Source organism: Rhinatrema bivittatum, chromosome 1, assembly GCF_901001135.1.
Source record: "Rhinatrema bivittatum chromosome 1, aRhiBiv1.1, whole genome shotgun sequence".
In the NCBI taxonomy this organism is placed as follows: domain Eukaryota; kingdom Metazoa; phylum Chordata; class Amphibia; order Gymnophiona; family Rhinatrematidae; genus Rhinatrema; species Rhinatrema bivittatum.
In genome coordinates, this window is record NC_042615.1 from 694462246 (window position 1) to 694477153 (window position 14908).

General features: G+C 41.3%; 1 protein-coding gene across 1 annotated transcript in view; it reads right to left on the reverse strand.

Annotated features, from left to right (window-relative positions):
- Positions 1–14908, reverse strand: part of TBCA (tubulin folding cofactor A) — a 136505-nt gene that overhangs the window by 14284 nt on the left and 107313 nt on the right. The window lies entirely within an intron of this gene.

Below are 14908 nucleotides of genomic sequence, written 5' to 3' on the forward strand. Positions count from 1 at the left end.
TGTCTGGCATGGCATAGAGTCCAACAGGATAAGGATCCTGCAAGAGACTAAACGCACAATAGAATCTTTATGGGTAGAAATCCCTTATGTGTTAGGGAAGAGTATATGAGTATACTACCATCCACCTGGCCAAAATTATGAGATAGACAATGAAATGGCAAGAGAAATTAGGGAAGCTAACCAAATTGGTAGTGCAGTAATAATGGGAGATTCCAATTATCAACTCAATATCAGAAAGAGTCCTAAAGTTACCCAAGAAAACAAGCAACCACAACAAAAACAATGAGAACTACAAATTTATATCTTAATAAAGCCTAAATGAAGGTGTCAGCAAGTCAGACGTTGTGTGTTTCAGAATGAACCAACCGGTCTTCTCAATCATTTATGTTCTTCAAAAATTGTATTAAAAACTTTTTTCTTTGTTGTTTTTTTTTTATTTTTATATCTCCAGTCCATAGAGAATATTCAACAGTAATCCCTTAAAAAATCACTGTGAAAAACAGCCCAACACGGCCGATGTTTCACAACAGCAGTGCTTCTTCAGGGGCATATAAAACTTCATTATAGAAGGAGTATGTGCCTGAAAACATATCAAAAAACCTTTAAACCGGTGCAATACCAACAATAAGAAGCAACAGTACTTATCTTTTTAGATGGCTACCATTTTTATCTTTTATTCACAAAAATTTACAACCACCACCAGGCCGTCCATTTGTCTCTAGTTGTGAATCTTTGTTAGAACTGCTTTCACGGTTCATTGATCAATTTTTGGCACCATTTGTTCCACAAATGTCCACTTTTATAAGAGATTTCTCTGATATGGTAGTCTTTTTGGAACAACTAAGAGTAGACACCATCGACTTGAAGCTAGCTACCTTGGATGTTGAAGCACTATATACATGAATTCCTCAGGAAGAAGCTATTGAAGTAGCTAGTACTTATTTTGATAAAAGACCTCAGCCACATCGAATTCCCAGCGATTTTTTATTACAACTTTTAGAGATTTCTCTGAAAAGGAATTTTTTTGCTTTTGATTCCAAATTTTTCTAGCAAATTTGTAGGATCGCTATGGGGGCTACCATGGCCCCAGATTGGCTACATGAGTGCTTTTGAGGATGAATGGCTTACTCATCATTCTTTTCATGATCAACTGGTTACCTGGAAACGTTACACCGATGTTCTGTTTTATGGCTAGGTACAGTTGATGCGTTTGGGGATTTCCTTAATTAAATACCTGCAATCCCAATTTGCGATTTAAAGGCAAAAATCCAGTATAAGTCAATTTCTTTTTTATATATTAAAATAGAAATGACTAGCGATGGGTTCATCACTTCTATTTACCGTAAACCTGTGTGTTCTAACACCTACTTACATTTTGAAAGTGCTCACCCACGTGCACTTAAGGCAAGTCTCCCGCTTAGTCAATTTATTCGGTTGAGACGTCTTTGTACCACTACTGCAGACTTTGAGTTACAATCAAAAGCCTTGTTAGAACGATTCTTACAACAAGGATATCCACGTTCTTGTGTTCCTAAAGCTTAATTTGCGAGCTAAGTTTGCTCACCGCGAATGGCCTTTTCTTCCCCGACCCATTGAAGATTCATCATGTTATACATACATTCTTCCTTTTTCCCCAGAGGCCAAAGTAATTATTTTGAAAAATTGGCACATTTTGCAAATTCATGATATTTTTCAATCGCCTCCGTGCATTACCTTTTTCCGTGCTACAAATCTGAGAGACATTCTGGTACACTCTGATTTTGTGAGTTCATTGAATCCCAAGGAAGAGATCATTGGTTCGCAACAGCCTTGTCAAGAAGTGCTTTGCATGTTCGGCTTCTATGTCGGTTACAAGTTTTTTGGAATTAAAATCTGGGTTTAAGATCTACCTATAAATACAACACTTCCTGTTTGTCAACCATGGTGATTTACTTGATAAAATGCCCTTGTGATCTGCTATATATTGGGAAAACCAAGCAAATATTAACAACCCGTATGATCGAATACCGCTTTAACATAAAGCATGCTCGGGCGGATGAACCTTTGGTCTCTCACTGTATTCAGGTTGGACATTGGTTTGAAGATTTATTGTTTTGAGCCATTGATCAAGTATTGGAACATTTGGTGAGGGTGGAAATCGTGAACTGCAACTGTTAAGATTAGAACAACGCTGGATTTATAGATTAAAGACTGTAATTCCTAACGGCCTTAATTCTGACTTGGATTTACATGTTTTCTTGGGTTAACAAGGTTTTTTTCAATGATGGTTTCCATCTAAGCATTATTTTCAATTAACATTAATAACTTCTATTCTGATTGGAAAGAATTATATGATGGGTTGTCCTATTACTTCTTATTTGCATTTTAGTGACGTCAGTGACTTATGTCCCGCATCTGCTATGTTTTTAAAGAGACGTCGTCTGCTTCAGTTCCTTTGTTCTGTGAAGAGATGGTTGAGATGCTGAGTCCAGACTGAAATGGTAGCCATCTAAAAAGATAAGTACTGTTACTTCTTATTGTTGGTATTGCACCGGTTTAAAGGTTTTTTGATATCATGTTTTCAGGCACATACTCCTTCTGTAATGAAGTTTTATATGCCCCTGAAGAAGCACTGCTGTTGCGATACATCGGCTGTGTTGGGCTGTTTTTCACAGTGATTATTTAAGGGATTGCTGTTGAATATTCTCTATGGACTGGAGATATAAAAATTAAAAAAGAAAAAAATGTTTTTTTAATACAATTTTTGAAGAACATAATAGTGATTTTTTATGAAGGTGAATGATTGAGAAGCTGGTTGGTTCATTCTGAAACACACAACGTCTGGCTTGCTGACACCTTCATTTAGACTTTATTAAGATAAATTTGTAGTTCTCATTGTTTTTGTTTTAGATTTCAATTATCCCAATACTGATTGAGTAAATGTAACATGAGGACATGCTAGAGCATTAAAGTTCCTGGATGGAATAAATAACAGCTTTATGGAGCAATTGGTTCAGGAAACAATGAGAGGGGTAGCTATTTTAGATGAGTAGAGTTATTCAATTAAATTACCCAGATAACTTTAGCCATTTCTAAAACTCAATGAGTTAAGTCATTTAATATATTTGTAAATGATCTAGAAAGAGGTAAGATGAGTGAGTTGATCAAATTTGCAGATGACAAAATTATTCAGAGTAATTAAACACAAGCAGATTGTGATAAATTGCAGGAGAACCTTGCGCGACTGGAAGATTGAGCGTCCAGATGGCAGATGAAATATGTGGACAAGTACAAGGTGATGTATATAGGAAAAAATAACCCATGCTGTAGCTACACGGTATGGTTCCATTTTAGGAGTTACTACTGAGGAAAAAGATCTAGGCATCATAGTTATTACTTGAAATCGTCTGCTCAGTGTGCTGTGGCAGTCAAAAGAGCAAACAATGTCAGGAATTATTAGGAAGGGAATGGCAAATGAAACAGAGGATATTATAATGCCTCTGTATCACTCAATGGTTAGACTGCACCTTGAATACTATGTGCAATTCTGGTCGCTACATCTCAAAAAAATGATATAGTTGTACTGGAAAAAGTACAGAGAAAGGCAACTGAAATAATAAAGGGCATGGAACGGCTCCCCTATGGGGAAAAACTAAAGAGGTTAGAGCTGTTCAGCTTGGAGATGAGACGGTTGGGGGTGGGGGGAGGGATATAACAGATGTCTACAAAATCATGAATGGACTTGAATGGGTAAATGTAAAATGATTATTTACTCTTTCAAATAATACAAGGACTTGGGGGTACTCCATGAAGCTAGCAAGTAGCACATTTAAAACAAATCAGAGAAAATTCTCTGACTCGACGCACAATTAAGCTCTGGAATTTGTTGCTAGAGGATGTGGTTAAGGAAGCTAGTATAGCTGGGTTTAAAAAAAGGTTTGGATAAATTCTTAAAGAAGTCCATAAACTTATCAATAGGGAACAGCCACTGCTTGTTGCTGGCATCAGTAGCATGGAATCTATTTAATGTCTGGGTATTTGCCAGGTACTTATGACTTGGATTGGCTACAGTTGAAGACAAGATACTGGGCTTGATAGACCCTTGGTCTGACTTAGTATGGCATATCTTATGTTCTAACAGTTGTGCTCATAAGTTTACATACCCCTGACAGAATTTGTAAGATGTATGGCATTTTAAGAAAACATGAGTGATCAGACAAAACACTTGTATGTTATTTTTAATGTGTTTTAAATTAAAACTATTATGCATCACAGAATAGCAGAAACATTAAACAAACCACAGCAATAAGGGAAATGGTTGTTCAGTAAAATATCAGCCCGAGAGATTTTTTTTTTTTTTTTTTAAAACAGGTCCATGTTATTCAACGACTCCCAAAAGCACACCAAGCTTACCCCACAGAGGTATATTATGTGACCTGGAACACTTATGCCTCTATTGTCAGATTTGAGCTAAAAATTCTCCACCACCAGGGCTGCTCGCTGCTTCCCAAATTTCCTTCTTACCTTCACCCAATCCTCAAATTCTTGCTTTAATCCCCCAACCCTACCCCCCAAGCTTCTTTTATTTGCAGGTAACCTTAACTTACCTACAGGCTACAGTTGGTGCATTCAGCTGCTGGGTTCTGCAGCACGTTGTTGTCCTGGTGATAGTGGGAGAGCTGTAATGTAACGGTCCCAGCTAGTCCCTCTCTCCTTCACAGCTTTTTTTTAAGCTTTACTGGAATCACTAAGGCCAAAATAAATTCAATTGCTGGTCTCAGGGCAGTGCTGTTTTCAGTCAAAGTGCTGCCTGCTAGTACCTGCACAACCTCACTTTCCTTTCTACTATCTCTGAGACTACAGGCAGGCAGTTTCAACCAGACAGAAATAGAGCTCTGTTACCGCAGGACCGGCAATAGACAGATTTTTTTTTTTTTTTATCATCTCCCTAAGAAGGGACCTGGGGCTAGCTCATCCAGTTAGTAAAAAGGAGAGGGGGGGGGGGGGGGGGGGGAAGAGAGGAAGGCAGGCTGGGACCAGGACACTGCAGCTCCAACTGGAGCCTCAAAGAGGCAGGCCAAAGGCAGGTAGTGCTCTGACTGGGTTTTTCTTTGCATCCCCACAAATTTTCCTGGCAGTTGTGTCTGAAATCTTTCTTGGTCTACCTTGGTATTAACAGAACCCATACATTTCCACTTCTTGATTACAGTTTGAACAGTACTGATTGGCATTTTCAAATCTTTGGATATCTTTTTATATCCTTTATCCTGATTTATAAAATTGAACTAATTTTGCTCAAAGATCTTTCCAACAGTTCTTTTGCTTTCCCCATGCTTCAGTAACTACCAAAATCAGTGCAGCCCTGGTTGAAATGCACAAGAGTTTCTCAAGAGCTAAAAAACTCACTATTTATACACAGACACTAATTACAAGCAAACAAGGCACACTCAAGGCACAAGTGTGGATACCTACCCTTCATTGTCATTTTAACCTGTGTGTGTCAACTTGAGTGTATTATCAGCCCAAACATTCAAGGGTATGTACATTTTTGAACAGGGTAATATCACCAAAGGAATAGTGTGATAACTGAGTAATACTTGCGGTAAGACTCGTTCAAGTTCCAAAAGTTTAAATTATTAAGCCAGAAGATCACCGGACCATCAAGTAGGCCCGTGAAGAAGGAATCCCGCTTTCCGAAACACGGACAGTGTCGGGCATTTTGGCAAGAAACAGTACATCAACTCTTCGGGCTTATAATTCTTCATAAGTTGAAATATCATTAACTATTAATATCATTAATATCGTGGATGAAAATTGTGGACAATTTCTATTATGTGGTAAAAGACACTAATATTTTGCACATTAACCTTGCTATTGCATCACAAAAAGTTTTTAAAAATGACCAATGATTAAACATTGTGGCACCAATCGGATGTGCATAGCACACTGAACTGTGTGTACTCACTTGACACATTTTGCCCAGATATTATGGTCATTGGCAATTCAGCATTGATATTTGTTGATTTTTAATTATGGTATGTCAGTTCTTTCTTTAACTTTTGATTAGGGCCATTTTATTTTCCTTATTGCTATGGCTTGTTTAATGATTAAAACTATTATGCATCACAAAATAGCACAATTTGAAATACATTAAAAACGGTTGTGTTTTGTCTGATCATTCATTTTCTTAAAATGCTGTACATATTATAAATTCTGCCAAGGGTATGTAAACTTATGAGCACAACTGAATGTTTATTTTATTTGAACTCCCCAATGACTTCTACAGCATAATTAATGTGACATTACATACGGAATAATAAATGAAGCCATAAAATACACCTGTTTTTATCCTGAAGTTCGAGATAACAGCCAGATCCAGTTTACTAGATAGTCTTTTTAGCAAATACTATTTAAAATAAACAATCTCTCCTGCTGTCATGAACTAGCTTCATCCAAAATGGGATCAGCTGGTTATATAAATATCTCCTACATCTTTGGGTAATAAAGAAATACAGTGCCCAGATAATATCACAGAGATAATTACTGCATGAAAAAAGTTATTGAGTTATTGATCACATCGTGTGCACACGGCAGGAGGTTTTGAGTGAAAGACCAAGGTAAAGAAAAATGAAAAGCAAAGACCAGCAGGTTCAGATTTTTTGATTCTCATCATGCATAAAAAGTTATTACTTATCTTCGCACTTCATTTTAGGGGAGAGATTTATTCTCACCATGGAGCTCAGAAAAAATTACTAAACTGGCACCCCACAGAATCTGAACATCTTTCCTGCCTGCAAAAATCACACACAAGAACACTTGCAGAACAATAGATACTGCTTCTTTCTAAAAAGAAAAACAATTCTAGAAGTAAAATTTTTAAAAGTGCAATTCAATTAAAACATTACACCTTTAAAACCTGCTCTATGAATATATTACAGAAAGATACACATTGGTATTTAGTTACATTTTTTTTTCTGGAGGTGGGATAGGAAGGGAGCCTGGTTTTGGTTTCTTAAATATCAAAGAAGAGACAAATTAGTCCTATTTTAGAGACTAGTAATACTAAACTACACATTTGTTAAAACCAATACAAGCATAATGAACAAGATCTATGCTATCAGTTTTGAAAAACGGCTATATGGAATACATTTAGTCCACATGAATTTATTATTTAGTTTAGTGGGTATTCACATAATATTGTATACAACATAGTACCACAGGCAAATTAAACAAGGAGATAGTAAAAACACAAAACATTTTAAAATGTAGTCCCACCACAAAAAAATACTGCATGAAAGTACATATTCAAAAATTAACTAAGGTCTGAAATACTAATTTAAAGCAGCAATAAATGAAGGTTTTGAAATTTAAATCTTGGCTTCTCTGATTCTCAGTGTCAAAGAAAAAATATACTTTTCTTTTTTTTAATTATTCTTTAATCAAATATAATTTTGAAGGCAGGTCTATTTTGAAAAATAATATTGTATATCTGTATTCTTATATTTTGCTGGTTAGTATTGTAACCGTCTCTTTTTAGTCAGTAAGGAGGTCCAGACAACTGATCCGTAAAGATAGACTTTTATTGCCAGCAAGATGCAGCTAAGACAAAGGCTTAGTACAACTGCATGCCCCTCCCCTCCAGGAGCAGACTCTTATGCACTTTACAGTTCTTATCTTTTACACATGCGTTCTAAGCATTGCTGAGCAAGCATATTCCGGCTGAAGGGGCTACTGACCCCCTCCCTAGACACCCTGGAACTTTCGTGAAACTTCTCCCATGTTCTGCAGGAGAGGCTGCTGGGACTTGCAGTTCTGGAAAGGAATTCGCGAGTCTGCAGTAATACAGCCCATCACATAATACATCCATTGTTCTAATCTAGGTTACAGCAGTGAAAGCTTATCAGAGAATAAGAACAGCGAAGCCAAAAAAGTTGTTACGTTTAGTGTTTGACCAAAAGTCAATTTGACAGCCTCTGGGATTAGTAAGCACGCAGCCGCAATGCTTCGAAGACAACCTGGCCATCCTTTTGCAACATTGTCCATTCCTTTTGACAGATATGCAACAGGTCGTTCCCACGAGCCTAGAGTTTGAGTCAATACCCCAATGGCCATTCCTTTCTTCTCATCGACGTATAGATGGAATGGTTTCATTACATCTGGCAACCCTAGAGCAGGGGGTTCAATCAAGGCATCTTTCAGTTGTTGTAAGCTTGTCAATTCATGGGTTTCCCACTGAAAAGGCTGAGATTCTGCCTCCTTTCCCCGCAACTTGTCGTACAGGGACTGGGCAATAACAGCATAGTTAGCAATCCACAGCCTGCAATATCCAGCAGCTCCAAGGAACGCTCGGAGCTCTTTCTTGCAAGTGGGTACAGGTTGACCTCTGATTGAACTGGTACTGGATATTCCAAGACAACGGGTACCTTCCCGTATTTGGAAGCCCAAGTATTCTACTTCCAATTCACATATTTGCGCCTTCTTTTTACTTGCACGGTATCCTTTTGAGTACAACGTCTTTAGCAGGTGGAGAGTGGCTACTGCACATTCGTGATACGTTTCACGAAACAACAGAAGGTCATCCACATACTGTATTACTGGCCCATACATGACTTGGTACATCTTCAAGTCTTTTGCCAGTTGCTCACCGAACAGCGTAGGTGAGTGCTTGAACCCTTGCGGCAAGCGAGTCCATGTGTACTGCTGCTTGATTCCAGTTTGTGCATTTTCCCATGTGAAGGCAAAGATCTTCTGGCATTCTTCTGCTACTGGAACGGAGAAGAAAGCATCTTTGAGATCAATAACACTGTACCACTTGGATGCAGGGGAAACTTGAGCCAAGATTGAGTATGGATTTGGTAAGAGGGCTACTAGATCTGCTACTTGATTATTCACTTTCCGTAGATCCTGTACTGGTCGGTAATCAGTAGAACCAGGTTTCTTTATGGGCAACAAAGGGGTGTTCCAAGCAGATCGGATTCGTCGGAGAATGCCCAAATCATACAGTCTCTGCAGATGTATCTGGATTCCTTGCCTGGCCATATATGGAATGGGGTATTGAGGTTGATTAATCACCTGTGCATTCTGTTTCATTTCGATCCAAACAGGGGTAGCATCGATGGCTATTCCCCCTGGATTTTGCTCGGACCATACTTTAGGCACGCTATCCATTAGTTGCCTTCGTTGTTCGTTGAGAGGGGTGTCCACTTCGTATCGATGCAGAGTGATTTGTTCAAGGACGGGGAGATGTAGTCTCCATTCCTCTTGGAGTGGACAAATGAGAGAGACTGGATTATCGGCAAAGGATGCCTTGATTTCACCGGTAGGTTCGAATTGCAAGGTAGCCCTTAATTTACATAGGAGGTCTCTCCCTATAAGTGGTACTGGGCACCCTGGCACGTAGAGGAATTGATGGGACACTAATTGTCCTCCTATTGTAACCTGTCGTTTGACGATCGGAAGACCCCTGCAGGCGAGTATCATGGAAACAAGGGAATAAGTGAAGAATAGATAAGGAAAATAACCGGTCTATCCCTGGCGGACCGAGGGGGCCTTGATCACACCCCACGCAGTGTGTTAGTAGGAATTACGTTCCGAAGACCACGCGCATAATAAGGAGAAAATAATAAGTGAAGTATACGATAGTGGGAATAGGTTTCTTGTTGTGTGAAAGAGAGTGAATGGCCTCGCAGTTCTAGGCCGGGCTGACCGCGTCCTAGTCGGGGCGATTGTGATCCTTTTGTGTCTGACGGATACGGACCCCTTACCTATCCGTCTTCCCTTCCCTCCTTTGTCTGTGAATTCTATCCTAATGGGAGGGGGCGGTTCGACTCCATTAAAAGTCATGACAGAACACTATAGCGAAGTGTTCGATAGACATAAATGTACAAAACCCGGAATGATTCAACGATGCACCCATAGGTGGCCCAGTTTGTGTGTAAATTGGCCTCCGGTAGGAACTTTCAATTTCCAAACGGCCACAAGGGTCCAGAATCTAGTTATAAAAGAAGGGAATCCGGATTGCCCTGAGGATATACCATATATAACCGCATGGATAGCAGTTATTGAAAATCCTCCGTCGTGGGCAAAGAAGCTAGTAGAGGGAGCCGCCCTCGTAATGGTAACTCAAGTATGTAAGATGGGAGACCGGAAGTCCCCAAACCGGAAGAGAAGGGGAAAGGCGGCCATATTGGAACCTACAGAGCATGCGTCATCTGCGGCGGCCATATTTGTAGTACAAGGGAATTCACGGACTCCAGAAAAAAAAATTAAACCCCTGCCGCCCGCAGCACTGCCCGACGCTGAAAATATCTTGCCGCCACCATATGCCCCTAGTTGTCCCCTGGCATATCCTACGCCACCAAGTCCCCCAGTTCCCTCCAATGCGCAAGCCGATCCAAGGATGGCACCGGCTCATGAAGAGCAACCCGAAGCGGCAACCGCAAAGGTAGAAGGCGGCAGCGAGTCGTCCGTGGCAGACGGAACTCGCAGTAAAACCCAAGCCGCAGCAAGTTTGCAATTACCAATCAGGGAAACATCAACTGTAGTTCCTGTAGCCCCGACTGAAGAAAACGAACATCGCACTATGCAAACAATAAAATTATTTACCTACATACCTTTTACATCCAGCGATCTTTTCAATTGGAAACAGCTTGGGCCGTCATACGCTGAAAAACCAGAACAGATGATAGACTTTTTACGGGGCATTTTTGCAGCCCATAATCCCAACTGGGCTGACATTCGGCATTTAGCCTCCATTCTTTTTACCACTGAAGAACGCCGACAGATACAATTAAACATGGAAGAGGCAGCTCGATTAGGAGCCGGATCAGATGGACGTCCCGAAGACGTAGTGAGAGACTTAGCCCCGACTGCAGATCCCAACTGGGATTTCCAGACTGCGGCAGGGCGGGAGCGCATTACCGCCTATCAGACCGCATTTCTTGAAGCTTTAAAGAAAGGGAAGCAGAAAGTTGTAAACATGGAAAAATCCAAGACGTGGTGCAGAAGAGAGACGAGTCCCCCGGAAACTTTTTGGAGCGACTGATGGATGCGTACCGCCAATACAGCCCATTTGATCCAGAGGACCCCAAACATCAATCCATCATAGTGATGAGCTTCGTTGGGCAGTCCTGCCCAGACATTCGCCGGAAGTTGCAAAAGCAGGAAGGGTTCGAGGGAATGAATATCAGCCAATTAAAAGCAATGGCTGATAAAGTCTATGTAAACCGAGAACCGGATGGAGACAGCAAGGAAAAGAAAGAAACTAGAAAGTTAAGAGAACGTGTCAGTTTGTTAGCCGCAGCGTTGGAAGAAACTAATTTCGGGAACCCGTCCAGGCAGTATCACGGGTATCCCGGACCCCGAGGAAGAGGCAGATCGCCCTCTAGAGGGCTGCCAAGAGGGCTGCCAAGAGGACGAGCAAGTAGAGGAGGATCGGTTAGAGGTGGAAGAATGCCAAGTATGAACTCTCTTTTGCTGACGCAGTTTATTTTGAAGCTGTCTCTGGGAAATTTAGAGAAATGATTAAGAATGGGTTCTTTGTTAAAGTTTTTCTTGTTGCTTCTTTGGCTAGCAGTAGTTAAATATGCAGAGCTACTCCCTGTTTTAAGGAACTGGCAAGATAAGACAGCCAAGCATGTGCAGCGCTGACTGTGGGAATTACAGGATGCCGTTTGTAAAAAAAAACAAAAAACGGAGAAAACAAAGACTTAATATTAAAAATTTTGATTCAGTGGCAGGGGCCACTATGCAAGATTAGGAACAAGAGCAAATATGAGTCGGCCCAAATGATAAAGTAGTGGCCCACACACACACACATATATATATATATATATATATATATATATATATATATATATTGCAATTATGTTCTTTTACCACTGGTGGGGGCTGGGCTCTGGCTATTACCATATGTTCTTAGTGTTTGCAATGTAATTGATACAAGGCTTCCAAGGGTTTGATCATCACTCCTGCACACCTAAAGCCTGCAGATCCAGGTTGACTTTATTGAATTAACCCAATGCCAAACTTACAAGTATGAAGGAAGCAATGTTTTGCAGCTTCTCAGCCTCGTCAGAACTGATTTGCCTCCAGGCGCAGGTCACCTATTCAATTTCCAGATGGACTGTGATCTTTTCATCGTATTTTGAGGTGTATGGGAACAGGGATCAGGAAGAGAAGAAAAGGGCCCGTCCCTGCAACCAGGAACTTAATAATAGAGACCCGACATCCGAAAGAAGCTGCAGAAGGCCGAAGGCTTTGAGGGCATGAGCCTCAGCCAGTTAAAAGCTATAGCAGACCAAGTATGTGGAAATAGAGAAGTGGAAGAGAAAAGAGAGAAGCAAGTAGAGACATGAAGGAGAAAGTGACTGTTAGCCGCCGCTCTCGAGGACACGCGGACGGGAAGGAGCCAAGACAATGGCAGACCGCGAAGAGGAGGGGGAACAAGACCCCCTTTGGGAAAGAATCAGTGTGCGTACTGCAAAAATGAAGGCCATTGGAAGAGAGACTGTGAAGAATGGCAAAAGAAATACGGGAGCCCTGCAGTGAATACTAACGACAAAAATGGACCTGCACCGACACAAAGGGGCCGAGGAGGAAGGAGATCGGACAACCCCCACTGGCAGATGGCGGGGGAGGCGACAAGGAGCATACAGCCTGAAGAGACCGGGAGGGAAGAATCCCCACTGACCCTCTGGTGGAGATCCACGAGGTAACACAACAAAAATCAGGGGCCTGTTGGACTCAGAGGCCAACGATCTGTCATGACTGCACCAATCGGCCCCCCCGACGAAAGAGACTGTTTCTATAGTGGGTGCCTCAGGTCAGGTACTCACTGCCCCTCTGCAGAAAGAATGAACTATACAAGTAGGCGGGACCATGGTATCCCTTATCGGATGGGACCTGCTGTGTAAGCCTCAGACCACATTGAGATTTCAACCAACAGGGGAAGTTAAAGCCTCCTTCGGGGACCATCCAGTGATACTCATCTGTCCCCTCCAAGAAGAATGGAGACTACATCTTCCCATAGTCGAACGAACCATCGAACATAGATATGAAAAAGATACCTGATCACTGAACTCAGCGGTGGCCACTCACCAGGCAAGTCTGGGGGATCACTCCGCCACAAAATCCCCTGGACCAACTGGGGGGCTAAAATAGCGTCCCCGGTACCTCCTGGCTGAGGCTCGCCAAAAAATGAAAATGTGCAATGTGCTGACAGAGAGTTTCTCAATGTCCTAATTACAGCTGTATTGCAGACTGTAAGTAAACCCGTCATGAAGCAGGGAATTCTGGTACATGAAGTCCTTTGTCAGGTTGAAGCGTTCAGACCCCTTCAGTATGATAAGCAAAGTTGTTTACCTTTAACTGGTATTCTCCATAGACAGCGGATAACTGTTACACATGGGCAATGTCATCTAACAGCATAGAGGACAAAATGTTTACTAGCTAGAGCAAGAAAAGGATTAGGTGGCTTATTTGCTCATGTGCAGCAGGCACAGCACAGCCATGTGCCACAAGGCCCCTTCAGTCATATCAAATCGTTTTTAAACTTCAAGAGATGGGAGGGAATGTGCGACTGATTTTTCCTGCTGTCCATGGAAACCACCAGTTGCAGGTAAATCCACTTTGCTTTCCTCCAAGGACAAGTAGGATGAATCAGCCACAGATGTGGGGACTCCCAAGCTAAGGAGATGTTTTGAAGTCCCTATTCATGCATACCTTAAGGCAACCCACATTAATGGGCAATTGAGAAGAATACTTGGATAAAAATTGTGATAATTTGTTCAAAACATTTCTTAATAATGAATAGCAAATGTTGCTATCGTGTTGAGAGTCAGTATCCAAGCGGTATGGAAAGAAATAGTCCAGCTTTTTACCAGCAACAGGTGTTCTCCAAGGACAGCAGGATGTCAGTCCTCAAGCGTGGGCAACATCATCCGATAGAGCCCAGCCCGAAAAATTCAAAATTTCTAGAATTGACTGTCTCATGGAGCATGCCCACAAGTGCCATTATGCCATATGTCCACAGGGAGGTGGGGCAGGTTTTGTGAGGACTGACATTGTGCTGTCCTCTGAGAACATCTGTTACAGGTAAGCAATTCTGCTTTCTCCAAGGACAAACAGAACTGCAGTCCTTGCACATGGGGAATCCCTAGCCACAAGCTGACCTCAACTAAAAAAACAGGGGAAAACAAGTGCCAATGGGCACAATATTTTTGTTGGCAATAAGCCTTTTTCCTATTTTATACCTAACCTGCAAGAAGCAGCTTGAAACAAAAACAACGGGCCCTAGGAAGAAAAGGATTTGGGTTCTACACCTCAAGCAAATTCCATAGGACAGTCTGGCTAAACCTACTATTGCGTTGACCATTACTATCCAAACAGTAAAGAGATGTGAATGAGTGGCAAGAACTCCATGTTGCATCCTTGCAGATCTCCTTCATGGAGACTGATTGCAGGTGAGCCACTGATGTTGTCATGGCTCAGACAGAGCGAGCTTTGATGTGGCCCACCAGATTCAAGCCCCACTGGATATAACAGAAGGAGATGCAATCTGCTAACCCCAGTTTACTGGTATGAAAAAGAAAAAGCTGGATGAACTTTCTATAGGCTTCAGTCTGCTCCAGTTGTAAGACTAAGGCTTTTTTGCAGTCCAAACTATGAAGTGCTTGTTCACTTTGGAGGATATATAGTCTATGGAAAAAAAAATGTTGGAAGTACAATTGACTGGTTAAGAAGGAATTCAGATACCACCTTAGGCAAGAACTTTAGGATTGTCTTGCACAACAATGCAATCATGAAATAAAACCCAAAAAACTTGGCCAAGTTACTTGGATAAGTTACTAGCACTTGAAGTTAGCTCTCTGTGCACTAAAGTGACTGCCAACAAAAATAGGATGCTCCAGATCACAGGAGCAGTGGCTCA